This window comes from Cryptomeria japonica, chromosome 4, assembly GCF_030272615.1.
Source record: "Cryptomeria japonica chromosome 4, Sugi_1.0, whole genome shotgun sequence".
Classification (NCBI taxonomy): Eukaryota; Viridiplantae; Streptophyta; class Pinopsida; order Cupressales; family Cupressaceae; genus Cryptomeria; species Cryptomeria japonica.
This window is the reverse complement of record NC_081408.1, coordinates 284,874,684-284,902,204: the sequence shown is the minus strand read 5'-3', so window position 1 is coordinate 284,902,204 and position 27,521 is coordinate 284,874,684.

Sequence of the window (27,521 nt, the reverse complement as noted above, 5' to 3'; positions counted from 1 at the left end):
TTGTTATCTGTTAAAGAAAATCCATCAAGTTGCTCAATGTAAACTTCTTCTTCAAGATCTCCATTCAGAAATGCACATTTAATATCCATTTGATATACTTTGTAGTTCTTGTGTTCTGCAAAAGCCAAGAATAATTTCACTGCCTTAGTTCTAGCTACCGGTGCAAAGGTTTCATTATAATCAATTCCTTCTTTCTGAGAATATCCCTTACACACTGGTCTTGCTTTATTTCTGATTACTTTACCTTATTCATTAAGTTTATCTCTGAATACCCATTTGGTTCCAATCACATTTTTGTCTTTAGGTCGGGGAACTAATATCCATGTGTTATTCTTCTCAATTTGCTGTAATTCTTCTTCCATAGCTTTAATCCAGTGTTTATCTTCACATGACTCATTAATTGATGATGGTTCAATTTGAGAAATAAGACATACCTCTTCATTTTCTAGTCTTCCTCTTGTCATAACTCCTTTATACTTGTTTCCAATTATCTGATATTTAGAGTGATTCAGTCTTACATACCGAGGTGTCTTTATTTGTTGTTGTTCCTTAGTTACAGTGGAATTTTCAGATGATACCGATATAACTGGATCTTCATTTTGTATCAGTTGATTCAATGTAGGTTCATTTTCTAGTATTTTTGTTGCTAGTTGAGAGTCTATATACCTTGAAGTTCCTCTAAATTGTTCATCAATCTTCACATTTGTACTCTCAACAATTTTCTGCAATCTTTTGTTAAAACATTTGTATGCCTTTCTCTTAGATGAATAACCAAGAAATATTCCTTCATCACTTCTAGGATCAAATTTGCCAATATACTCATCTCTTCTAATATAGCATTTACTACCAAATATTCTGAAATATTTAAGAGTAGGAGTAATGCCAACCCATAGTTCATGAGGGGTCTTACCAGTTTCACCTTTGATGTGAACTTTGTTGAATGAATAGACCGCTATGCTTATTGCCTCTCTCCAATATACATGTGGAAGATTTGCTTCAGATAACATACTTCTAGCTGCATCCAAGATAGTTGTGTTTTTCCTTTCTACAACTCCATTCTGTTGTGGTGTCTGGGGTGCTGATAACTACCTTTTGATTCCATTCACTTCATAGAATGCATTGAATTTCTTAGATGTGAATTCACCTCCTTGATATGATCTCAGACATTTGATTTTCTTACTGGTTTCATTTTCTACCGTTGCTTTGAATAGTTTGAACTTCCCAAGTACTTATGATTTTTCTCTAAGAAAAGTAACCCAACACATTCTAAAATAGTCGTCAATGATTAGCATGAAATATCTATCACCTTGTAAACTTTTAGTTCTAGCTGGATCACATAAATCAGTATGAATTAAGTCAAGAGCATTATTTTATTTTTCTGGAATACTTTTAAAAGATGCTCTAACTTGTTTTCTAAATTGACATTCCTTACATACCAAATTGTGAGGTTTAACAATCTTAGGTAAATCTCTAACTGCCTTAGTAGTACTAATTTTTACCATGCAATCAAAATTTACATGACAGAGTCTCTTATGCCATAGCCAACTTTCATCAATGTGTGCAATCAAGCATGTCTTTTCATTGTTATTCAAATGAAAGATGTTGCCTCTAGTTTGATTACCAGTTGCAATTTCCAAACCAGTTATGTTCATAATTTTGCATTTACCATTCTTGAATTGTAACTGAAATCCTTTCTCAACTAATTGACCAACACTCAAAAGATTATGCTTTAAACCTTCTACATAGTAAACATTGTCAGTATTATGCTTACCATCAAGAGATATTGTACTTTTTCCTTTCATCAAACAAGCTTTGTCATCTCCAAATCTTACTAGGCCTCCATTATATTCTTGAAAGTTCAATAATTTACCATTATCACCAGTCAAGTGATGTGAACATCCCGAATCAATGATCCATTCATCCTTAACTTCCATTTTCGCTGCTAGGGCCTATTCTATTGGTTGAGCAGTAGGTGTCGGTTGATCTTTTGTTATAGCAACAAAAACCCATCCATTGTCTACCAAATCTTCATCAGAATCATCAGTGACTCGTTCATCAGCAAGATAACAAGATTTATCTTTATTCTTCTTAAATTTGTATCTCTGATATTCAGGGTTAGGCTTGTATGTGTTTCTAGCTTCTTCTCTTAGTCTAGAATGTCTATCAGGGCATCTTGAAGCCATATGACAAAACTTATTACAATTAAAGCATTTAAAGGGTGCTTTACCTTCATGCGTACTTCCAACTGGACCTTTAGGCATTTTTCTTGCAAATAGTGCTTCAAGTTCTTTAAGTTCTTCATTTTCTCTCCTATTTTCCTCAAGTTCTCTTACATAAAAGGCTTTCCAATCAGACTTGTCAAATGATGGTGCAGATGATGTTGATGCCTTAAAAGCTAAATCTCTCTTTATAGTAGCAATAGGACCAAATTCCTCAATTTCAAAAGCTGAAAGTTTTCCAATCAATGTATCCCTAGTTACTAATGTATTATGAATTGTTCTCAACTCATTTATAGAAGTAACCTTCATTTTATATGCCAGTGGCAATCCTTTTAAAACTTTTGAAACAATTTCATCTTCACTTAAGGTTCCTCCACAACATTTAATACCCAAAACAATTCCATTAACTCTTTCCATAAAAGCAGAAATCCTTTCATCTTCTTCCATTTTTAGATTTTCATACTTAACCCGGAAGCTTTCAAGTTTTGCAATTTTTACTATGGAATCTCCTTCATTCAATGTTTACAAGTGATCCCAAATAGCTTTAGCAGTTGATCTATCTGATAATCCCATGATTTGCTGATCTGATAATACGCTCAAAAGTGCTTCTCTAGCTTTGCAATCATTTTCATCATCTTTTCCTAAGGTAGGTGGATTAGGATGACTAGGAGTAGGATCAATATAGCCATTCTTTGTAACTTCCCAGATGTCCTTTCCAATGCAATTCAAATGTGTCTCCATTCTGATCTTCCATATGCCATAGTTGGTTCCATCAAGTTTAGGACTGTCCTTCCTAAAATAGTTAGTAGACATTGGATCTCCTCAAGTTGTTAAACTTTTGCAAAAGAGGACTAAGGTTTGATACCAAGTGTTAGGTCCTGGAGACAACTGAGAGGGGGGGGGGGTGATTCAGTTGTCAAATAAATTCAACCAAAAACAACTTAACTAATTTTAATGCTTAATACCAGTCAACCAGACTTTTATGTCCGTAGACAATTTTGTTAGTTAATTGTAGTACCAGTAAAGATTAATGCACAAAAAAGAAAGACAATAACATCCACAACACATAACACCAATATTTGTACGTGGTAACCCTATAAGGGGAAAAACCACGGTGGGAAACCTTACCCACAATTAGATGATACTACTGCAGATAGTATGTGTATACAAATGGGGTTTGCACATGCAGAAAGGCCAAGCACCTAGAGCTCACTACTTAAATACAAATAGAAGTCACACTGACTACAATTGGATGGTTAAATCCAATAAGAGTGTACTGCTCAAATTAGCATCTTTCTATGCTGGATTTAGTACCGGTGTAGTTCTGATTGTCTTCACAAAAACCTTGTGTTACCTTCAAATGATGTCTACATGTATAGCTCTTCTTATTCTCGCATATGCCTTCTTACAATTCCTTATCCTTATCACATATCAATCTTACAAATAAGATCTTACATATATACCATAACCTAAGACCAATTTTAGTAGGTTGGCTACTAAAAGATATTACAATAAAACATTTTACAAGTAAATCAATAACCGATGCAATAACTGATTCAACATGTTGGCTTGATACATTTACGATAACAACAAACTCATCTGCAAAGTGTTTTGTGTTGATCTGGAATAGATAAGCTTGCTGGTGCTTATCCTGGACCTATTTGCCGGTAACATCAAATATGCAATTACGAATATACCAATGAACAAATCTCCAAGATAAAGTGTCCAAATGATGTTTTTGACTTAACCAGGTGTTTTCCATATCATTCCAAGTGTCGGTGAACATTATATCCTACCAGTGTACTAGATACTGGTGACTATGCATAAGTCACTTGCTTGCTGGTGAACATTGCCGATTCTTCAAAGTGCCAGAGTTGATAAGTGTTAGTAGGTGTTGACATCAATGAAAAAACCATACCAAAATACCCACAGCTAATTGGTTAAACCCTTTGTCATTTATGTCAAAGGGGGAGAGATGTCCATGTGAAAAATAGATAATCATATTCCAGTTTGGGGGAAAGATTTTTGTTGTTCTTCCTTGGGGAAGACTGTTTGAGAGTTTCTCAAATTATGTTGGCATTCCTTGGAACTTGGATGTTTTTCACATTTAGTATTGCCATCAATGAAAAAGGGGGAGATTGTTGGCAATATGTAGGAATTCATTATGTTTTGTCATCGATGTCAACACTTCTCTGGTTGGTTGTTGACCTAGTCCAGCTGGACATGGTTTTGGCAGAGGTTATCTGAGATTATACTCTGGTATGTTTAGATTGTTGGATGAAATTTTCATAAGATATTCATAATGATTATATGTATGTCATATTCAGTTGGTTCATGATTTGGTGCTCTGAAATCTATTGATTAAGTTCTAGTTTGTTGGTTGATGTTCTTGGTCCCCGTTGATGATATTTGATGAAATGGTTACGTGGTTTTGATCTAGCTTCTAGACATGGTTCTTAATGTGTTTAGGGTGTTATTTATCATGTCCCAATTGTTTGGTGGCTTTGCATTGGCTGGGATGAAGATTTGGTGATTCTATTTGGGTCTAGTAGGATATTTAGTATTATTGATGCTAAGGGTTTCTCTCGATTTGTGTAACATGTTGTAATCCATCTTGACAGGATTTATGGTGCATGTAATTATTCAGGAATTTAAATTAGGTCCATGCTATGTAATGTAAATCATAATATCGGTCTGGTGGTTGATCTTTGTATCGTGTAATGTAATTTTGTAATTATGTGTTGAGGGTTGAGGGTTTAGCCGACCTTGTTCTCAAGGTTGATGACTTGTATATATAGGAGATATGTTTATTTAATCTAGATATCGGTATTTTATCTACATTATCTGAGAGAGGTAAATGTGACAACAAGATTATTTCATTCAATGAAGTGTTGTGGAGAGTTTGGTGTTGCAAGGCAAACACTTGTGCTTAACCATAACCGTAACCAAGCATTAGGAGACGTTATTTTCACATTTCATTTCCTCTGGATTGTAGTTCATTGATTATGTAAGTTAGTGTTACTTCCTTTTGTGTTGAGGAGTGTCCTCTAGGATGTTGGCTTGATTGCAACTACAATCCCCATTGTAATGTTTTTATATACTACTTCAGAAGTATTATTTGAATGTGGGTAAGGTTTCCCATAGTGTTTTTTCCCTTAATCGGTTTTTCCATGTCAAAATATTGGTGTTGTGTGTTGTGTACTCTCATTATTTATCTTTCACTATTTTGTTCTTATTTTTCTCTGGTAGAAGGTATATACGCTACAGTAATTGTTTAACTTGTAGAAAAATGATAAACACCCCCCTCTCAGTTTTCCTCCCATTCAATCTAGCAAATAAATCACCTAAGCCAGATGCAAGTCAGTATAGGTCTGTTGGGTGTTAGGAACCAGAAGGACAACTGAGAGAGATGATGAATCAGTGGTGAACCAGTTATATAAAATTGTAATCCAAATGAAAGTTATCCAGTTAAAACTTAATGTCGGTAAACCAAACTTAAGTGTTGGTAAAACAAATTAACAGATATAGCAATACCAGTATAGCTTAATGAGTGAAATAGAAAGAAAAAAATCCACAACACATAACGCAGAGAGTTTGATGTGGAAATCCAGTGAGGAAAATAACATAGTGGGAAATATTACCCACAATCAAATGATACTAATGTAGATAGTATGTGTATACAAATGGGGTCTTCACATGCAGAAAGGCCAACTACCTAGAGCTCACTGCTCAATCAGAAAATAGGAGTCACACTGACTACACAATTAGATGGTTAAATCCAATGATAATTTACTTCACATGATAACATTTGCAATGCTGGATTCAGTACCGGTTTAAGATTTGAACATATTCATAACCTTATCTTCAACCTTCAAGTGATGTCTTCTTGATTTGCACAAGGATCTAGTAATATTTACTCATTAATATTTGCTCATACCATTTCTATATCCATGTACATATTCGACCATCAATATGATCTTATATTTATACAAAACCTAAGACCGAATATATAGGTCAACTTACGAAAGATATTACAATGAAAATAAATTACAAATGAGTCATAACATGTCAGCCCAATACATTAACCAATCAACAAACAATCTCCATAATGTGCAATGGAGATCTGGAATATGAAACGTGTACTAGTCCATAACCTAGACCTATTTGTTGGTAAAGGCAAATCTATCAACTCAATTAGACAAATAAACAAAACACCAAATTCAAGCTTCCAATCAATGTCTTCAACATAACCAAATGATCTGCAGACAAGTCATCATCATTGCCTGTGAACAATATAACCTGCTGGTGAACAATATAACTTGTCGATGAACCAAAAGACCATAGTGCCAAATCAACAATGTAGATCTCCAAGAAGACAAGTGTTGACATCATTGACAAAACCAATGCAACACATGACAAATTCATCCATAATACCAAAAATATCCCCCTTTGGCATTGATGGCAACACTAGATAGAAAAACATATAAGTGTCAGAAACATAATGCCAAAATAGACCAACAATCTCCCAAGCGTAAATCAACACAAAGTTTTGTAACAGAAAAAAGAAACCAAAGATACATCTCTCCAAAGTATAATGTTTTTCCATAGATATCTCTCCCACTTGACATCAAATACCAAAGTAGTTAAGTTTTGAAGAAACATATCACTCAGCCAACTACTCTCCTTGAGAAGTAGCTCTCCTCCATCAAAGCCAGAAAAAAGATTTTTTTGTTAGTCCCTACCAGTTTGATACCAATCTTCAACATCTAAGTCTCTGTCGATTGGGAAATTACCCCAAGGTGCTCTCTGAGATATTCAAATATTTCCTTAAACAAAGGCTTTATAAAGATATCTGCAATTTTCTCTTTAGTATTCACATAAATCAATTTTACATCATTTGCTTCAACATTCTCTTTCAGAAAATTATACTTAATAGAAACATGTTGTCTTAGAGTGAAATACTAGATTCTTTTATATATCGGTTGCTACTAAATTATCACAATATATGATTATTGGTTCTTTGCATTTTACCTTTATATCCTTCAACATTTGCTTGATCCATAATACCTGAGTACAATTAGTTGTTGTTGCAACATATTCTGATTCTAATGTAGATAAAGATGTACAAGTCTATTTTTTGCTTATCCAAGAAATCAATCTTCTACCAAGAAATAATGCACCTCTGGTGGTTCTCTTTAGATCATCTACATCACCTGCCCAATTTGCATCACTGTATAGACATAAATCAAAATTTTCATCATTAGGATACCATAAACCAAGATTTTTTGTGCCTTGTAAGTACCAAAAAATCCTTTTAATTGCTGATTCGTGATTTTATTTAGGATTGCTTTGAAATATAGATACAATACATAGTACACTCATTATATCAGGTCTTGTTTGAGTTAAATACAGTAATCTTCCAATCATATATTTGTACCTTGTCAGATTAACAAGAGTCGATTCATCCTTCAAAGTCAATTTATCAGTTGTAGTCATAGGAGTGCTTACCGGTTTAGAATTTTCCATACCAAATTTCTTCAAAAGTTCCTTGGAGTATTTTGTTTGACTAATGAATATCCCTTTATCTGTTTGTGAAATCTGCAAACCTAAAATTAATTTTACCTCTCCTATCTTAGACATTTCAAATTCTTCCTGCACCTTGTTAGAAAAGTCCTTACATAATCCATATTCACCTCCAAAAATGATGTCATCTACAAATACTTTAATAACCAAAAAGTCATCATTGGTAACCTTGTAATATAAATTGTTGTTAGAATTAACTTTTGTGTAACCAAGCTTCAAAAGATATTTATCCAATCTAGCATACCAAGCTTTGGGAGCTTGCTTCAAACCATATAAAGATTTCCTTAACCTACAAACCATATCCTTATTATCTGTCAAAGAAAATCCATCAGGTTATTCAATGTAAACTTCCTTCTCAAGATATCCATTAAAAAATGCACATTTTACATCCATTTGATAAACTTTATAGTTCTTATAGGTTGCAAATGCAAGAAATAGTCTAACTGCCTCAATTCTAGCTACTGGTGCAAAGGTTTCATTATAATTAATTCCTTCTTTTTGTGAATAACCTTTATAGTCTAATCCTTCTTTGTTTATGATAAATTCACCATCCTCATTAAGTTTATTCCTATATACCCATTTACTTCCAATTACATTTGTGTCTTTAGGTCGGGGAACCAATGTCCAAGTGTTATTCTTTTCAATTTGTTCTAGTTCATCTTCCATTGCTTTTATCCAAAGTTTATCTTGACATGCTTCAATAACACATGTTGGTTCAACTTGAGAAATTAAGCATACCTCTTCATTAGCCAGTCTTCCTCTAGTCATAACACCTTGATTCTTGTTTCCCATTATCTGATTCTTTGAATAATTTAATCTTACATACCTAGGTTTGTTTTGATTTCCAATTACATGTTGTTGTTCTTCAGTCATAGTTGAGTTTTCTAATGATGTTGGTGTGACTGGGTCTTCATTCTATACCGATGGGATTTGTGTCAGTTCATTTATGATCATTTCAACTGTCAGTTCTATAGATCTAGAATCTCCTCTAAAATGTTCATCTATCTTTAGATTAGTGCTCTCAATGGTTTTCTGCAACCTTTTATTATAACATCTCTATGCCTTTCTCTTAGATGAGTAACCAAAAAATATTCCTTCATCACTTCTAGGATCAAATTTGCCAACATATTCATCTCTCCTAATGTAACATTTGATTCCAAATATTCTGAAATACTTAAGAGTAGGAATATGACCAAACCATAGCTCATAAGGGGTCTTACCGGTTTCACTTTTGATGTGAACTCTTTTGAAAGTATAAACCAATGTATACACTGCTTCTCTCGAGTACATATGAGGTAGATTTGCTTCCATTAACATGGTTCTTGCTGCATCCAGAATAGTTATGTTCTTCCTTTCCACAACTCCATTCTATTGGGGTGTCTGGGGTGCTGATAGTTATCTTTTAATTCCATTCACTTCACAGAATGCATTAAATTCTCTAGATGTAAATTCTCCTCTTTGATTTGATCTTAGACATTTGATTTTCTTGCCAGTTTCATTCTCTACCATTGCCTTGTATATCTTTAATCTTCCAAAAGCCTCTGATTTCTCCTTGAGAAAAGTAACCTAACACATTCTAGAATAATCATCAATTATTAGCATAAAGTATCTATCTCCCTGTATACTTCTTGTTCTTGCTGGACCACATAAATCAGTATGAATTAAATCAAGAATATTATTGGATTTTTCAGTAATGCTCTTAAATGTTGTTCTAACTTGCTTTCCCATTTGACATTCCTTACATACCAGATTATGAGGTTTGACAATCTTAGGTAAATCCCTTACTACCTTAGTTGAACTAATTTTACAATGCAATCAAAATTTACATGACAAAGTCTCTTATTCCATAACCAACTTTCATCAATTTGTGCAATCAAACATTTCTTATCACTAGAATTCAAATGAAAGCTATTACCTTTAGTCTGATTACCAGTTGCAATCTCTAATCCAGTTCTGTTTATGATTTTGGATTTCCCATTCTTGAATTGTAATTTAAATCCTTTTTCAACTAGCTGACCAACACTAAAAAGATTATGCTTTAAACCTTCTACATAGTAAAAATTGTCAGTATTATGCTTACCATCCAAAGATATAGTGCTTTTTCCTTTGATTAAACAAGCTTTATCATCTCCAAACCTTACTTGACCTCCATTGATTTCCTGAAAAGATGAGAATTTTCTTTTGTCACTAGTCATATAATGTGAGCATCTAGATTCTATTATCGATTCATCCTTTTCTTCAATTTTTGCTGCCAGTGCCTACTCTACCAGTTTGACAATAGGTATTGGTTGATCTTCTTTTATAGAAACAAAATGCCATCTGCTATCAGTTGGATCTTCATCTAGATCATTTGTAACACCTTCATCTACATAGTAACATGATTTATCTTTGTTTTTCTTAAATTTGAATCTCTGATAATCAGGGTTAGGCTTATATGATCTTTTTTCTTCCTCCCTTAGTCTAGCATGTCTGTCAGGGCATCTAGAATATATATGACCAACTTTATTACAATTAAAACATTTAAAGGGTGCTTTACCTTCATACTTACTCCCTATTGGACCTCTAGGCATCTCTCTTGCAAATAGTGCTTCCAGTTCTTCAAGCTCTTCATTTTCTCTTCTCATATCTTCAAGTTCTCTTGTATAGAGTGCTTTCCAATTAGTTTTGTTAGATGATGATGATTTTTCTGATGATGATGATTCTTTAAAGGCTAAATGAGTTTTTATAGTAGCAACATGACCAAACTCTTCAATTTCAAAAGCTAAAAGTTTAACAAAAAAAGTATCTCTAGAAACTGAAGTATTAGGCATGGTTCTCAATTCATTAATAGCGGTCACTTTAATTTTATATGCCAGCAAAAATGCTTTTAAAACTTTAGACACAATTTCATCTTCACTTAAGGATCCTCCATAATATTGTATTCCTAAAAAAATTTCATTAACTCTTTCCATAAAAGAAGAAATTCTTTCATCTTCTTCCATTTTTAAGTTTTCATAACTGACTCGATAACATTCCAATTTTGTAATTTTGGCAGTGGTATCTCCTTCATTTTGTGTCTCTAGTTTATCCCAAATAGCTTTAGCAGTAGATCAATATGATAATCCCATATTTTTTTGATCTGATAATGTGCTCAAAAGTGCTTCTCTTGCTTTGCAATCATTCTCCAAGTCCTTAGCCAATGTTGGTGGATGAGGTTAATTTGGTAAAGGAGAAACATAGCCATTCTTTGTAACATCCCTTATATCTCTTCCAATGCAGTTCAGAGGTGTTTCCATTCTGATCTTCCATATACCATAGTTAGTTCCATCAAGTTTTGAACTTTCCTTCCTGAAAATATTTGTTTCCATAGGATCTCCTCAAGTTGTTAGGCTTCCTCAGAAAGAAGACTTGGCTCTGATACCAATTGTTAAGAATTGAAAGGAGAAATGAGAGGGGGCGGTGAATCAATTGTGAACCAGTTATATAAAATTGTAATCTAAATTAAATTTATTCAATTAAAACTTAATGATGGTAAACCAAACTTAAGTGTCGGTAAAATAGATTAACGGATATTGCAGTACCGGTATAACTTAATGAGTAAAACAAAAAGAGAAACAATATCCACAACATATAACACAAAGATTTTGTTTGGAAACCTAGTGAGGGAAAAACCATGGTGGGAAACCTTACCCACAATTAGATGATACTACTATAGATAGTATGTGTATACAAATGTGGTCTGGACATGCAGAAAGGCCAACCTCCTAGAGCTCACTACTCTATCACAAAATAGGAGTCACACTGACTACACAATTGGAAGGTTAAATCCAATGATAATGTACTGCACAAGATAGAATTTGCAATGCTGGATTCAATACCAATTTAAGATCTAAACATATTCATAACCTTCCCTTCAACCTTCAAATTATGTCTGCATGATTTGCACAAGGACCTTCTAATATTTGCTCATCAATATTTTCTCATACAATTTCTATATCCATGTACATATTCGATCATCAATATCATCTTACATTTATATAAAACCTAAACCTAAATGTATAGGTTAGCTTACAGAATATATTACAGTGAAAATCAATTACAAATGAGTCACAACATGTCGGCCCAATACATTAACCAATCAACAAACAATCGCCATAACTTGCAATCTAGATCTGGAATATGAAACGTGTACCAGTCCATAACCTAGACCCGTCTGTCGGTAAAGGAAAATCTATCAACTCGATTAGACCAATAAACAAAACACCAATTCCAAGCTTCCAATCAATGTCTTCGACATAACCAAATGATCTCCAGATGATAACAAGTCATCATCACTGCCAGTGAACAATCTAACCTGTCGGTGAAAAATATAACCTGCTGGTGAACCAAAAGACCATAGTGCCAAATCAACAATGTATATCTCCAAGAAGACAAGTGTTGACATAAATGACAAAACCAATGCAACACATGACAAAGTCATCCATAATACCAACATTTGGACCTCAAAATTTTGACAAATGTTGAGGCACCAAATTCAAAATTTTGATCATTGCACATAGATCTACTCTACAAAATCCTTCTAAGTTGTGCACTTTGAGGTCTAATATTTTTGCACTTGTTGATAATTAGGCCAAATCAATACTTTCTCATGATTTTTTTCAGTTTTATTAAGCCTTGTGTCGATTAACATAATCCTATGAATCAACTTTATAAGTTTCTGAAATCAATCTTTTCCCCTAGTTGGATTTCTCTAGGACTTCATAGTGGCCACACAGAAAATGGATCCTAAAACAATATTGGCATAACAATCAAGGCCAATGTTATGAAAGTATGGCCTTTCCAAATAGACATGTCACATCAAAAGTGGTGGATGTTGATAGAGAATGAGGGCACCACTTGAACAATCCATGATCTGGATGGACCAATGAATGGTTGCCTTGTGGATTCTTTGCCAACACATGAACTAGGTGGGCCCAAAATCTTTATCTTGTTTATTTTCTTAATGAGCAATTTTTCCCTATATATTTGATGGTTTATATTGTCGTGTGGTTGTGTGATTAATGAAACTTGCTCACAGAACCTAATGATGTAGCCCCGCTAGATTACTTGCCATGGGAATCCTACAAGAGGTCACAATAAATGTTTGAACCAATGAGAGCATGAACACATGGATGGTTGGTCCATGTAGTAAGGATGTGGGCCCAAGGCCTAGTTTCTTAAATGAGATAAATGAAGATGTCTTGGAGGGATATCAATGACTATGATCTACATGTGACTATGCGACTAAATAAAAGTGCTCGACCAATTAACTTTGCAGTGTTACAATGTGGGTAAGCCATCTTTGAGTCTTGGTGACAATATGAGTTTATAGTGTGACTTCAATTTTCAGTAAGTTTCTCAAGGCAAAAAGATGTAGTTATGGTTTCTTGCCAATAGGCCATGACTAGATGTGGGAACCATGGCTGACCACAGTTGACCCATGTTGACAAGTTTATTTGAAGACTGATGGTTGGTCCATGTGTTAGATTGCATGGCACATATGTACAACATTCAAATATAAAATACCAATGGCCATTTGACATGCTCTTTGACACACATAGAGAATAGCTACGGGGTGAGATGGAACACATGGAAAAGGCTCCCCTGCCACCTTGCAATGTGAAAAGTGATAGGAAGATGGGTTGCTGGTGTAGAATCATAAATTGTACACCCTTAATTGGGTGGTACAATTCCACACTTAGGTTAGCACTCGACTTAGTGTGTTTGCATTTTGCATTTCAAATCCCTTGAAGCATTTAATTAATTATTTTAATTAAATTTGAAGTCTTTGTTTATCCCTCTATACCTCATATAATTGGTCCCTTTAATATTAAGTGTTCCCCTTTTAATATTAAGTGTTCCCCTCTATAATTGTATCTCACCACTTATCAATTTTTCAGTTATTGGCATAGAGTTACTTTATTCAGTTTGCATTACAAAGTTAGTTTTCTTATTAGTATTTCTTCCTTTTTCATTATCAAGTGAGAGATTTGATAGAGTTATTGTGATTCTTGCAATCCTTTACTATTGGAACCCAAGAACACTGAGAGGAGTGGGGGGTGAATCAGTGTTCTACCCGTAATAGCAATTTTAAACTTATTTCTTATGAACTGGTTAATAGTAAACAAAATTAAAGTGCAAAAACTAAATAACACATTAAGAAGCAACACCATAACACCAATATTTATACGTGGAAAACCTTGCAAAGGGAAAAACCATGGTGGGGCTGATACCCACAATATCTATATACTTGATCAAGGCATACAAAAATTACATTGAGGGGATTACACATGCAATCATGCCAACTACTTAGAGCTCACTGTTCAAATAGAACTCTCACTGACTTACATAGGATTACAAGATTATTACAAATAAATATGAACTCTTAATATGCATCTAATCATGCTGGATAAGTTCTGGTTTAGGCTCTGTTGACCCTCATTGTGTATCGGTTTTGTTGATGCTTTGTTCTGCTTTATTCTCCTATCGGTTTACACTGTGCACGTGAAACTGCACACAAGAACTTCCTCTCGCTGAGCAAAAACCATATCATTGATATCTGAAAGATTCACAACCAAAATCGTATTCCAAAACTTATTCAATCCATCACTGAAAGGATCTCCTTAAATACCCTTCTAATTTTCACCATGTTGGCTTCAATATAATCCTATCAACTACTAGATCACAAAGTATTTTATACTGAATCCCGATGACCATGTCATCTTACATATGTTACCAAAAATTCCTTGATACAAATAAATAGGGCCACAAGAAAACTTAACCACATCCTATCCATAACCTGGTTCCAAATACACATTACCAGGATGATGACTTAACCGATTGAAAAGCAAAGTGAATACCAGTTGAGAGTAATAAATACCAGTTAATCCAATCAAAGCAAAATGATAAATTAATGAATCTTGATAAATAATATCAATACCTGGAGATTAGTTGCCATCAATGACAACCCAAAATTCCATTAACGCTTACTAGATGAGTATGAATTGCCAACAATCTCCTCCTTTGGTATTGATGGCAACACTTATGTGAAAAATGATGTTGTCACTGAATCTACCTCAGAATATGTACATCCTGACCTGGTAATGAATCTTATATATGATGAACTTGGAAGGCACCGAGAGGGGGGTGAATCAATGCAAGCAAAAACAATATAAATCTGATCACCAACTTAAAAAACTTAAAACTTATCAACCATATGAGAAATATCACCACACAAGAAAATTTCCAATAAAAAAAATTCCACATAACACAAGAGATTATACGTGGAAAACCGAAAAAGGAAAAACCATGGTAGTAGTGTTGGCATTTCAACAGAAGGAGATTATTGATATTCATTAAGGATATTGAGAAGGTTGTTGAAGACTATTTGATATAACTGAAAAAGGATGATAACTATCTTTATAACATTATTTTTTCATTGATGTCAAGAAATTGATGTTCTGATTCAGTATGATGTTGCCATATCTTGAGAAGATTGATTTGAAGAGAATTATGATGTCGGTAAAAGACACAGAAAGAATGCGATAAGAAAGGGGAGAAATAAGTTATTCAATGGGCAACTATTACCAAGTTAGACAATGATGAGATCATGATGTTTAGATTGTTTTGATATCCTACATATATTGTTGATTGTAAGGTTAATACTATACTATGTCACCAAGCAAAGAACCTAGTCAGTACACCCTAAGGTTATCGATATCGGTTAATGAAGGTGGAATGTCTACTGAGTAAAGTTTAGTATTTACCAAGTTGCAACCGAGTTTTGAGATATCGTATTGGATGAATAAAAGCATTATTTAATGAAGGAAAATGATAAGATGAAGATGTATAAATGATTGGTATGTTGCGCATGAAGTTTGTTAAGGATCTATGGCAATCAAAAATTGAACCGCAATAACCTTGTGCAAGTTACAAGAAAGGAATGCAAGTCCCAAGGCAAGGTAAAATGCTTTCAGATCAAAAGATGCATTGAACCTGGTCAAGATTGAAAATCTGATGGCTAAGATTGATCATGGGAAATGTGATCAAGGAGATTCAACGGTTAGCAAATTGTTTATAAATAAGAAATTGTTGATGAACAATGTATGCGGGCAAGTGTAAGCATAGGGATGCTACATAGTGATTACTGAGCACAAAAGCTTGAAGACCTATTTGAATAACAGAGTAAGGAGCCCAGCAGAGGGACAAGATAAGTCCTATGACATGATTGTTTTGAGCAAAATAGAATCTTCTTTAACATTTTAGATGTGAAGTTGCAAATATATTTTTATTACTGTTATTTTGTAAGTGATAGAAAATCTGTTAACCGAGTGGACTTAACAATCTTATTTGTAAACCCTCTAGCAAGGTAACATTCTAAATGAGTGTTTGAAATCCTTTGACAAGGTCACTTCTAACAAAGTGAAGATCCTAACAAATCTGAGGGAAATCCCTTAACCGGGTCACATCTAGCAATGTGTTTGTAATGTTTAACATGATTTTCTTTTAACCGAGCATACTCTAGAAGAGTATATTTCTTAGTGGGTCCAAAATCCCACAGTGGTTTTTCCCTATTTGGGTTTCCACGTTAAATCTGGTGTAATATGTGTTATGATCATTATCTGTTTTTCAGTTTTTGGTTATATTGCTGAAGCATAGGTTACCGAGGTTGAATCTATTGGTTTTATGGAAGCTTAAGTTTGTATGATTCACCCCCCACTTCTCATCTTGTTAGCTATTGGCATCAGTTTTTTACACCTAGTATCAAAACTTAACAATTGGTATCAGAGCTTTGGACTCCAGAAGCAAAGTTTAAAGGTACTTGAGGCAAAGATCCGAAGATGTATAAAAGGGATGCACCAAAGCTGAACAAGTCAAGTTTCTCCACATGGCAGAAAAGGATGAATTTCCATTTATCAGGAATTGGAGAATATGCAACATATTATTTGGAGAATGATTACATACTACCAAGCACCAACCCAATAACCTTGGAAGTGATTAAGGAAAAGCAATAACACATTCAAGCTATGATTGAAATAACATCAGCATTGACCAAATCAGAGTTTAATGACCTAGAATAATGTAATTATGCAAAAGCAATGTGGACAAAACTCATATTTGTGTATGGCGGTGATGAACATGTCCAAAGAGCAAAAGTAGATAGTCTAAGAGGACAACTTGAATCCATGAGAATGAATGAAGGTGAGAACATAACCCAATACAGTACAAGGTTAAAGGAGACTATCAATCAAATTAAAGGAGCAGTTGGAACTATTGAAGAGAAGAATATAACAAGTAAGTTGTTGAGAACCCTTCTACCTACTTATGCCATTCGAGTCTCTGCAATCAATGAATTGAGGTCTGTACCTAACATGCCAGTTTCTTTGGATGCTACTATTGGTAAGTTACATGCATTTGAGTTGAGTAATTTTGATAAAAGTGGGTCTTCGGTAAATAAAGTAGAATCTGCATTCAGTTCTTTTCATATTGGTGAATCTGATGATTACAATGATAGAATGAGTAAGTACTCTGAAGGGAATCACAGTGGAGCAAGTGAAATATTTTGCAAGAACATGGAAGAAGTGCATAAACTATATGAGGAAATCAAGAAGCAAGAAGAATTTGAAGCATTATTAGCCAGAAGGTTATCAAGAGGAAAAGGTAAGTATAAAGGAAAGCTACCTTTAAAATGTTTCAATTGTGATAAAATAGGACATATGGCTTCTAACTGCCCTGACAAAGAATCTAGTGAAAAGAGAGAATACCAAGATAACAGGCAGAAAGACAACCAATTCAGAGGACACCAAGACTTCAGAAGGAGAGACAGAAAGACATGTCTAGTAGCTAATGAAGAATCCAACGATGATAAATCTGATGAAAATGATACTGAGGAAGTTGTTTATGTGGCTATTAAAGATGGATCAGATGAAGAAAGGTATGAAGAAAAAGCCCTAGTATCTCACATAAATAATAATGATTCTTGGATCATAGACAGTGGATGCTCACATCACATGACAGGTGATAAACACAAGTTTGTTAAACTAGAAGACTGTGATGGAGGCTATGTAAGATTTGATAATGATGCACCATGTCCAGTGAAAGGTAAAGGATCTATAACACTTCTTGACAATGATAAGTATGATGATGTATATTGGGTTGAAGGATTGAAATACAATTTGTTGAGTGTAGCACAACTAAACAATACAAGATACGGAATAGAATTTCAGAAAGGAATTGTCAAACTTCATGACATGCATGGAAAGTTAGCTGCTACCAGGACACAAACAAAAGGTAATACATTTCATCTTGACTCAACTCGGAACAAGTGTCTTTATGCAAAGATAGATGATACCTGGTTATAGCATAAAAGGTTTTGTCATGTAAATTTTGATAATCTGATCAAAACAAGAAGCACCGAGTAAGAGATCTACTGAGTCTTGAAAAACCTGAGAATGCTATATGCTGAGGATGCCAAATGGGTAAAATGACAAGATAAAGCTTTACAAGTAAGTCCTACACTTCTAAAGGAATTTTAGATCTAGTACACACCGATCTTTGTGGTCCCATGAAAGTTCAAAGTTATTATGGTGATAAGTATTTCTTATTATTTGTGGATGATTACTCAAGGATGATGTCAGTTATGTTTTTAAACAAAAAATCAAGAGATTTTCAAATGTTCAAATGGTACAAGGTAAGAGTTGAAAATGAAACAAGAAGACAACTAAAATGTCTTAGATCTGATAGAGGAGGAGAGTTCACTTCTAATGAATTTAACTTATTCTTCAATGATCATGGTATAAAAAGGCAAGTGTCTGCACCGAGAACACCTCAACAAAATGGGATAGCCGAGAGAAGAAACAAATCAATTGTAGATTGTGCCAGAACCCTGATGATAGAAAAGAGGGTACCTCAAACATTTTGGAGAGAACCAATCAGCACTGTAGTTATTTTAACCGAGTTCAACTGAAGAAAGGAACTATGAAGACACCATATGAGATCTAGTATGACAAGAAACCTAATGTAAGTTATTTTAAAATCTTTGTAAGTAGATGCTATGTTCACAAAGATGACAGAAATGGAAAGTTTGATTAGAAAAGTGAGGAAGGAACATTTCTTGGTTATTCTTCTAGAAGTAAAGCATTTAAATGTCTGATCAAATCATCTAACAAAATAGTAGAAAGTGCAAATGTAAAAATTGATGAATTTGCAGAAAGAGATGATGAAGGAAATTCCAAAGAACCAGAAGATTATGAAGAATTTGTTAATGTTCAACCGAGAAGTCCTACCGAGAAAGCTGCTAAAGAAAATGAAGATAATGTCCAGTTACCAAGTGATGAAGAAGATCATACAGAACCTATCGAGCCTATATTAGCCAAATATGTCAGAAGACATCATGCATCAAGTCAGATTATAGGAGATAAGGATGATCCAGTGATGACAAGGAACAAACTAAGATAGAACACATGTCTGATATCTGAATTTGAATCGAGAATAGTAAAAGAGGCATTTAACAGTGAAGATTGGGTAAATGCTATGACAGAAGAGATTGATCAAATCAAGAAGAATGACACATGGACATTGATCCCAAGACCGAAGGACAAAAATGTAATCAATACAAAGTGGATTTTTATAAACAAGCTAAATGAAAAAGGTGAGGTCATTTGAAACAAAGCAAGACTAGTTTGCAAAGGTTATGCTCAAGAAGAAGGAATAGATTATGGGGAGACTTTTGCACCTATGGCTAGACTTGAGGGAGTAAGAACATTGTTGGCATATGCTACTTTCAAAAATTTCAAGGTATATCAAATGGATGTTAAATCTGCATTTTTGAATGGTATACTAGAAGAAGAAGTTTATATTGAACAACTTGAAGGATTTGTTGAAGACAAGAGTAAAGATTAGGTATGCAAATTGAACAAAGCTTTATATGGTCTGAAACAAGCACCTAGAGCATGGTATGAGAGATTGCACTCTTACTTGATCAAGATTGGTTTTATAAGGACAAGTGAAAACATCAATATGTACATGAAGAATGATGAGGACAATGGTATACTAATCTCAGCCATATTTGTTGATGATATTATTTTTTGTGGTAATGACTCCTTATGCAAGAAATTTGTGAATGAAATGTGCAAAGAATTTGAGATGTCATTAATTGGTGAGATAAATTATTTTATAGGTTTACAGATACTGCAAATGAAAGATGAGATTTTCATTACTCAATCCAAGTACATAAAGGAAATCTTGAAGAAATTTGGAATGGAGGATTCTAAACCAGTAAGTACTCCTATGACTACTAACTATAAATTATCAAAGAATGATGAATCTGCATCTGTTGATGAGACACTTTACTGATCTATGACTGGGAAGTTACAATATGTTGTGCATAGTAGACTGGATATAGCACATGCAGTAGGTATTGTTGCAAGATTCTCTACAGATCCCAAGGAAACCCATATGACAACAATCAAGAGAATTTTTAGATACCTAAGAGGCACTGAAGATTATGGCTTAGTATATGAAAAGAGAAATGATTTTGATTTAAAAGTTTATACTGATGCTGATTGGGCAGGCAACATAGATGACAGGAAAAGCACAAGTGGTGGAGCTTTCTTTTTGGGAGAAAGACTAGTAAGTTGGCTTAGCAAGAAACAAGGATGTATTTCACAGTCAACAACAGAAGCTGAATATGTTGCTGCATCATTGAATTGTACCAATATAGCATGGATCAAACAACTGTTGGAAGGTATAAATGAGAAAGTTACTGAGCTAGTAACTATATTCTGTGATAATACTAGTGCGATTAACATTTCAAAGAATCTGGTAATGCACTCTAAGACAAAGCATATATCTATAAAGTATCATTATCTCAGAGAAGAAGTTCAAGAGAAGAAAGTTGTGCTGGAATATATCAGTTCAAAGGAACAATTAGCAAACATCTTCACAAAGCCACTACGAAGGGACACTTTTGAGTATCTCAAAAGCAAGTTACGGGTCCTGGCCCTATCTTCTACTCACTGACAGAGTTCGATGAAAGCATCAATTCAATGAATCTATAGAATATTATGTGTGGATTGATGTTGATTTACGCACTTTAGAAGGTTTTCTAAAAGTGTGCAGGAAATAGTGAATAGAGACAAGTTGCTTTGACCGAGACTAACATGATACACAACAAGGCAAATCACTTCACAGAGGAAGAAATCATGATTTAGATCTTTTACTTTTTGGCATTGTTGTCAAAGGGGGAGAAGACTAAATGGTTGACTGAATGGTAAAGCCCTAAATGTTGAAAATAATAGAAGACTAATGATAGGGGGAGAAGACTACAAAAGGGAGAAGACTTCAGAAGATTTTAATAGCTCAAGGATAATAGGAGAAGTTTAACAACAATCTGAATCCGAATCAATTTGAATATCTTGTTGGTATTACTATTTAAAAGTTGGTTTTGCCGTCAATGTCAAAGGGGGAGATTGTTGGCATTTAAACAGAAAGAGATTATTGATATTCATTAAGGATATTGAGAAGGTTGTTGAAGACTATTTGATATAAATGAAAAAGGACGATAACTATCTTTATAAAATTATCATTGATGTCATGAAATTGATTTTTTGATTCAGTATGATGTTGCCATATCTTGAGAAGATTGACTTGAAGAGAATTATGATGTCGGTAAAAGACAAAGAAAGAATGTGATAAGAAAGGGGAGAAATAAGTTATTCAATGGGTAACTATTACCGAGTTAGACAATGATGAGATCATGATATTTAGATTGTTTTGATAGCCTACATATGTTGTGTTGGCATTATGTGAACCGATAGAGGACATAATGACATTGTATGTTGTCATTGATGTCAATATGTTGCAGAGGTGTGAACCGGCATATGTGAGAACCGGTATAACACTGTGAACCAGAATTTGTGCCAAAGTGATGCAGTGTGCTTGTTCAAGATGAACTAGCATATGGTTATGGGAACCAACACATGGAAGCACTGTATGACTACCGGTTGGTAGTCTCAACTTTAGGGTTTCCGGTTGAAGTGCTTCAAGCCTGTGTGGCTCAACTGGTGACCTTGTGCGATGAGTTAGCATGATAACAAAGAACAAGATCATGTTGCCATGTAAGCCTTATGTGCATGAAGGATCGTGCATGAAGAAGATCTTGCCTATCTACCTTAGGAATATGAGAAGACTGAAAAATGGTGATAAGGTGTGATGAGTTATCAGCCGCCATGAAAATAATGGAAAATGAACGATGGAGATTAATGTAGTATACTCAATGGTCAGGATTGAACCATTTGAATTCCTTAACCTATTAGGTTTAGGGTTTAGGGTTTATGCTACCGACCTAACTATTTTCTACAAGGTCGATGTTGTGACTCTTTCAAGGGTTGTTGGCAAAAGTTGTGTGTGTGTATCCAAGAGAAGGGATACATGATTCTTGCCAGACCAGAAAGAGAGAAGTGATACCTGTAGAGTGTAAGTGCAAAAGGAAAAGAGGAGCTTAAGTGGATCTGCATTAGCATTGAGTGCTCTTACCAGATCATTTTAATACCTGTTGATCTCTAATCACCTCAACAGTTGGAAAATCCCTTAACAGGGTAGCCTTAACTGGCTTGCTGTAAATCCTTTAACATGGTAACTCTAAGCTACTGAGTTCGAAGTCCTTTAGCTATTGAGTTCTTGAAATCCTCTAACAAGGTAACCTTTAACAAGTTTTAACCCTTAATCAAGTATTGTATCCATCCCTTAACTGGGTGATCTCTAACAGGATCAGTTCCTAGAAGAACCTATTGTAATGTCTCTAACCGGACAAGGCTCCTAATAGAGCGGACTTCCAAAGAGTTCAAAAATAGCTTGTGGGTATTCATCCCCACCGTGGTTTTTCCCAGTTGGGTTTCCACGTGAAAAATATGTGTGTCATGTGTGATGCTTTTATCTTGTGATGCTTTGCTATTGTTTGTCAAGCATATGATGGTTCTGTGTTTTATGCCTATCAATAAAACATGTTGAACTAGCTGTTATTATGATCTGATGATAGATCACCTATTTATGAATAAGGGTGAAATGTTAGTGTAGTCTTAAGTTGAGTGAAAGGCTAAGTGAGTAACTGGTTAATGCTTGTCTCAGATATTCTTAGCTTTACCGGTTGCACTCTGTTTCAAACCGGTATCTCTGCCTACCAGTCTTTTGAAGTGTTTGATATCAAACTAATTTAAGATTGTATTTTTGCCTGTACTAATTCACCCACCCCTCTCAGTATTGGTTTGGTACTATTTACTCATCATTGAGTTATCAATTGGTATCAGAGCATCCTCCAGGTCCTCTATGTTATAAGCTTAACCGCTTGAGGTAAAGATCCTAGTCGAATGATGAAGAGGGAAGGTGCAAAGCTTAACAGGGAAAATTTTAGTATATGGAAAGACAGGATGAAGATATTCATCAGAAGCATGGGTGCTCAACACTAGAGCTATGTTGAGAATGTCTATGTTGCCCCTATCGGTAATCTCACCGATGACCAAAAGAGAGAGATACAAGAAAATGGGCAAGTCATGGAAGCCCTAATTAGTAGTTTATCTAACATTGAGTTTATTGATGTTCAGGACAAGGTAAATCCCAAAGAGGTATGGGATGCTCTTGAAAATATCTATGGTGGTGATGAATATGTAAAACAAGATAATGAAGAAATCCTGAGAGGGAAGTTTGAAGATATGTGGATGGTTGAAGGTGAGACCATTCAATAGTATGGAATAAGAATCAAAACTGTTGTTGGAGATATCAAGAGTGCAAGTGGTAAAATAGAATATTCCACTGTGATAAGCAAAGTCCTGAGATTACTATTGTCGGTCTATGCAATAAGGGTTGCTACTATTCAGGAACTGAGATCAATAGACAAGACTAAGGTATCCTTGGACTCCATCATAGCAAAGTTGACAACCTATGAGCTAAATAGTTTTGATGGCAATGTTCAAAAGACTAAATCAGCTTTTAAAGCTTCTGCTATACCATCCAGAAAAGAAAAAGAAACTAGTACTAGTGGTGAACCAAGATAGAGTAGAGAAATGGATGATAAGGAGATTTTGATGGAATTTGAAGATCTCCTTGCCAGGAAACTTCCTAAGGGAACCAAAAAATACAAAGGTAAGCTACCTTTGAAATTCTTTTCTTGTAACTGCATAGGACATATTGCTATAAACTGTCCTAATGGCAACAACAAGGACAAAATAGAAAGGTTTCAAGAAATTCAAAGGAGGAAACAGGAGAAACTGTTTTGTGGCAGTTGATGAAGGTGTCATAGATGAAGAATCAGAGGATGAAGAAAATGAAGATATTGTGTTTGTTGCTGTCAAAGAAGATGTGTCAGACAAGAAGGCTCTTGTCTCCCGGTTTTATAATTCCAATGAGTGGATCATTGACAGTGGCTATTCTCACCATATGACTAGTGACCGGAGCAAGTTTCTATCCTTGGAGGAGTATGATGGTGGTTTGGTTCACTTTGGCAATGATGCACCATGCATGGTCAAAGATAGAGGGTCCATCTCTCTGAATGGAAAAAGTAGTGCTGATAATGTGTAATGGGTTGATGGTCTTAGACACAAACTTTTGAGTGTTGCCCAGCTGAATGATTGTCGCCTCACTCTGGAATTCAAGAATGGAGTTTGCAGAATCAAAGGAAAAAATGGTGAATTGGTGGCCACTAGCATGCAGACCAAAGGTAACCTATTTCATCTGAATACAAATATAAGTACATGTCTTATGGCTAAATTTGATGATAGCTAGATATGGCATAGGAGACTCTGCCATGTAAACTTTGATAACATTGTAAAGGCCAGTAAGATCAAGGTAGTTAGAGGGTTGCCAATGTTAAGTAAACCAGATAATACCTTGTGCAAAGAGTGTCAATTGGGGAAAATGTCTTCCTCAACCTTTAAAGGTAAATCTTTCACTGTGGACAACTTGCTTGATCTTGTGCATACTGATTTGTGTGGTCCTATGAAAACTAGAAGTGTGCAGGGTGATAGGTACTTCACGATTCTCATTAATGACTACTCAAGAATGATGTGGGTCACATTCTTGAAAGACAAGTCTGAAGCCTTTGTAAAGTTTAAAGCTTTCAGAGCATTAATGGAGAAGGAAAGCAGTAAAAGGATCAAGTGCCTAAGAACTGATCAAGGAGGGGAATTCACTTCCGGTGAATTCAACAAGTACTATGAAGAACATGGCATCAAGAGGCAATTATCTGCTCCCTGGACTCCACAGCAGAATGTCCTAGCAAAGAGGAATAACCAGACTGTGGTTGAAGTAGCTAGAACCATGTTGATTCAAGGAAAGGTGGCTCACACCTTTTGGAGAGAAGCAGTGAGCATTGCAATCTACACAATGAACCGGGTACTCATCAAGAGAGGTAAGGATAAAACTCCTTATGAGTATTGGACCAGTAAGACACCTGTGGTTAGCTACTTTAGAATGTTTGGTAGCAAATATTACATCAAGAGAAGTGAACACCAAAGCAAATTTGATGCAAAATGTGATGAGGGAATATTCTTAGGATATTCCACCAAGAGCAAAGCTCTCAAGTGTTTCAACAATAGGACTTAGAGAATTGTGGAAAGCATCAATGTAAGAGTTGATGAAACCTCTGAGAAAAATGAGGAAATCGGTAGTGAGCAAGTAGTAAGTCAACCGGTTACAACCTTTTGGGAACTGGTAGTCAGTCATCCGAGTACCAGCAATAGTGTTCCTACACCGACAGATGTAGATGCTGATACTGATGGAGATGAGGATGAAGAAAAGCAAGAGGAATCTATCAAGACCATTCCTCGGTATGTCAAGCTGAATCATGATCCTAAACAGATCATAGGAGATAAGGATGTAGGAATCCTTACAAGAAGAAAATTCAGAGAAAACTCATGTATGATCTTTGAATTTTCACCTAAAACATTCAAAGAGGCACATAAAGATGGAGACTGGATCAAGGCAATGGAAGAGGAACTTGACCAGATAGAGAAAAATGGTACATGGTCCTTGGTACCCAGACCAAAGCATAAAAATGTCATACCAAAGGGGTCTTTAGAAACAAGTTGAATAAGGATGGCACCATGATTAGAAACAAAGCCAAATTGGTGTGCAAAGGATATGCCTAAGAAGAAGGAGAAGACTATGGAGAAACCTTTGCTCTTGTAGCTAGATTGGAAGGAGTTTGTATGCTTCTTGCATATGTAGCTTTTAAAGGTTTCAAAGTATATCAAATGGATGTAAAATCTGCATTCCTAAATGGTGTACTTGAAGAAGAGGTGTATATTGAGCAACCAGATGGTTTTTCCCTATCTGAAGACAGTGACATGGTATGTAGGCTACATAAAGCCTTATATCGGCTAAAGCAAGCACCTAGAGAATGATATGAATGCCTGCATTCCCATCTTGTGAAGATTGGATTTGAGAGAACAAGTGAAGATAGCAATATCTACTTGAAGTCTAAAGGAGATTAGATCCTAATCTGTGAGGTATTAGTTGATGACATTGTCTTTGGTGGAGATGACAAGATGAGTCACAAATTTGCAGATGAGATGAAGAAAGAGTTTGAGATGTCACTCATAGGGGAGATTAAGTTCTTCATTGGACTACAGATCTAGCAGATGAAAGATCGAATCTTTATCACTCAGTCCAAGTATGTCAAAGAGGTGTTGAAGACCTTTGGCATGGAAGATAGCAAACTGGCTGGTACACCAATGGTGACTAGTTGTAAACTATCTGTAAGTAGGAAATCAGAAATCATCAAAGCAAATCAATATTAGTCATAGCTCAATCACAAAAGCTCAAATGCAATGATCAATCCTAATTACATCCAATAGAGATATGAAAACAAGATATTCAAGATTGAAAACCTAAGCAAACCAAATGCACACTTGAATGTCTCCTTCATGTAGCTCCATTGTCCTTCTTTCTTCTTCAAATAGCTTTGTTTGTGGATCTCACCTACAAGTGCATACACATGAGATGAAAGCAAGCAGACAAGATAGTAGCACAAGAATACTCAAAGCGTGATTGATTCGACAAAGTGATTCAAAAAAGTGATTAGTTGGGATTGAAGAAAATCATCCACTTTATAGACAAATTGGAGAAAAGATCAAATTAGCATGAAGAGATTCAAATGGAAATTGCAAATCAAGAATGTCAATTATGACAAATTATGACAAATTTGCACTTTCTATGCAAAATTGATTGATTGATAATTCATGACAAGATTATGACAAATTTCTATGTCAAAATTGATTGATTGTCAATTATGACAAATTATGACAAATTGAAATGTCATTCCCATGAAATTAGGAGAGAAATAGGAGGAAATTGAATTAGAAATTAGGAAAATTAGAAAATTGGAAAATAGGAATTAGGAAATTAGAAAATGAGGAAATAGGAATTAGGAAATTAGAAAATGAGGAAATTAGGAATTTAGTGAATTAATTAATAATTTTTCATTTATTAATTAATTCACAAAGAGGGAATTTAGAAATTGATGAAAAATTAGGAAATTAGGAATAAGGAGAAATTAGGTAAATCAATTAATAATTTGTCATTTATTAATTAATTCACAAAAAGAGGAATAATTAGTTAGCCAATTAAATTAAACATTTAATTGTGACACGAAGACCTAGGATAAATAAATAAGTTATTTAACCTAGAGGGAGAAATGACAAATAGGGT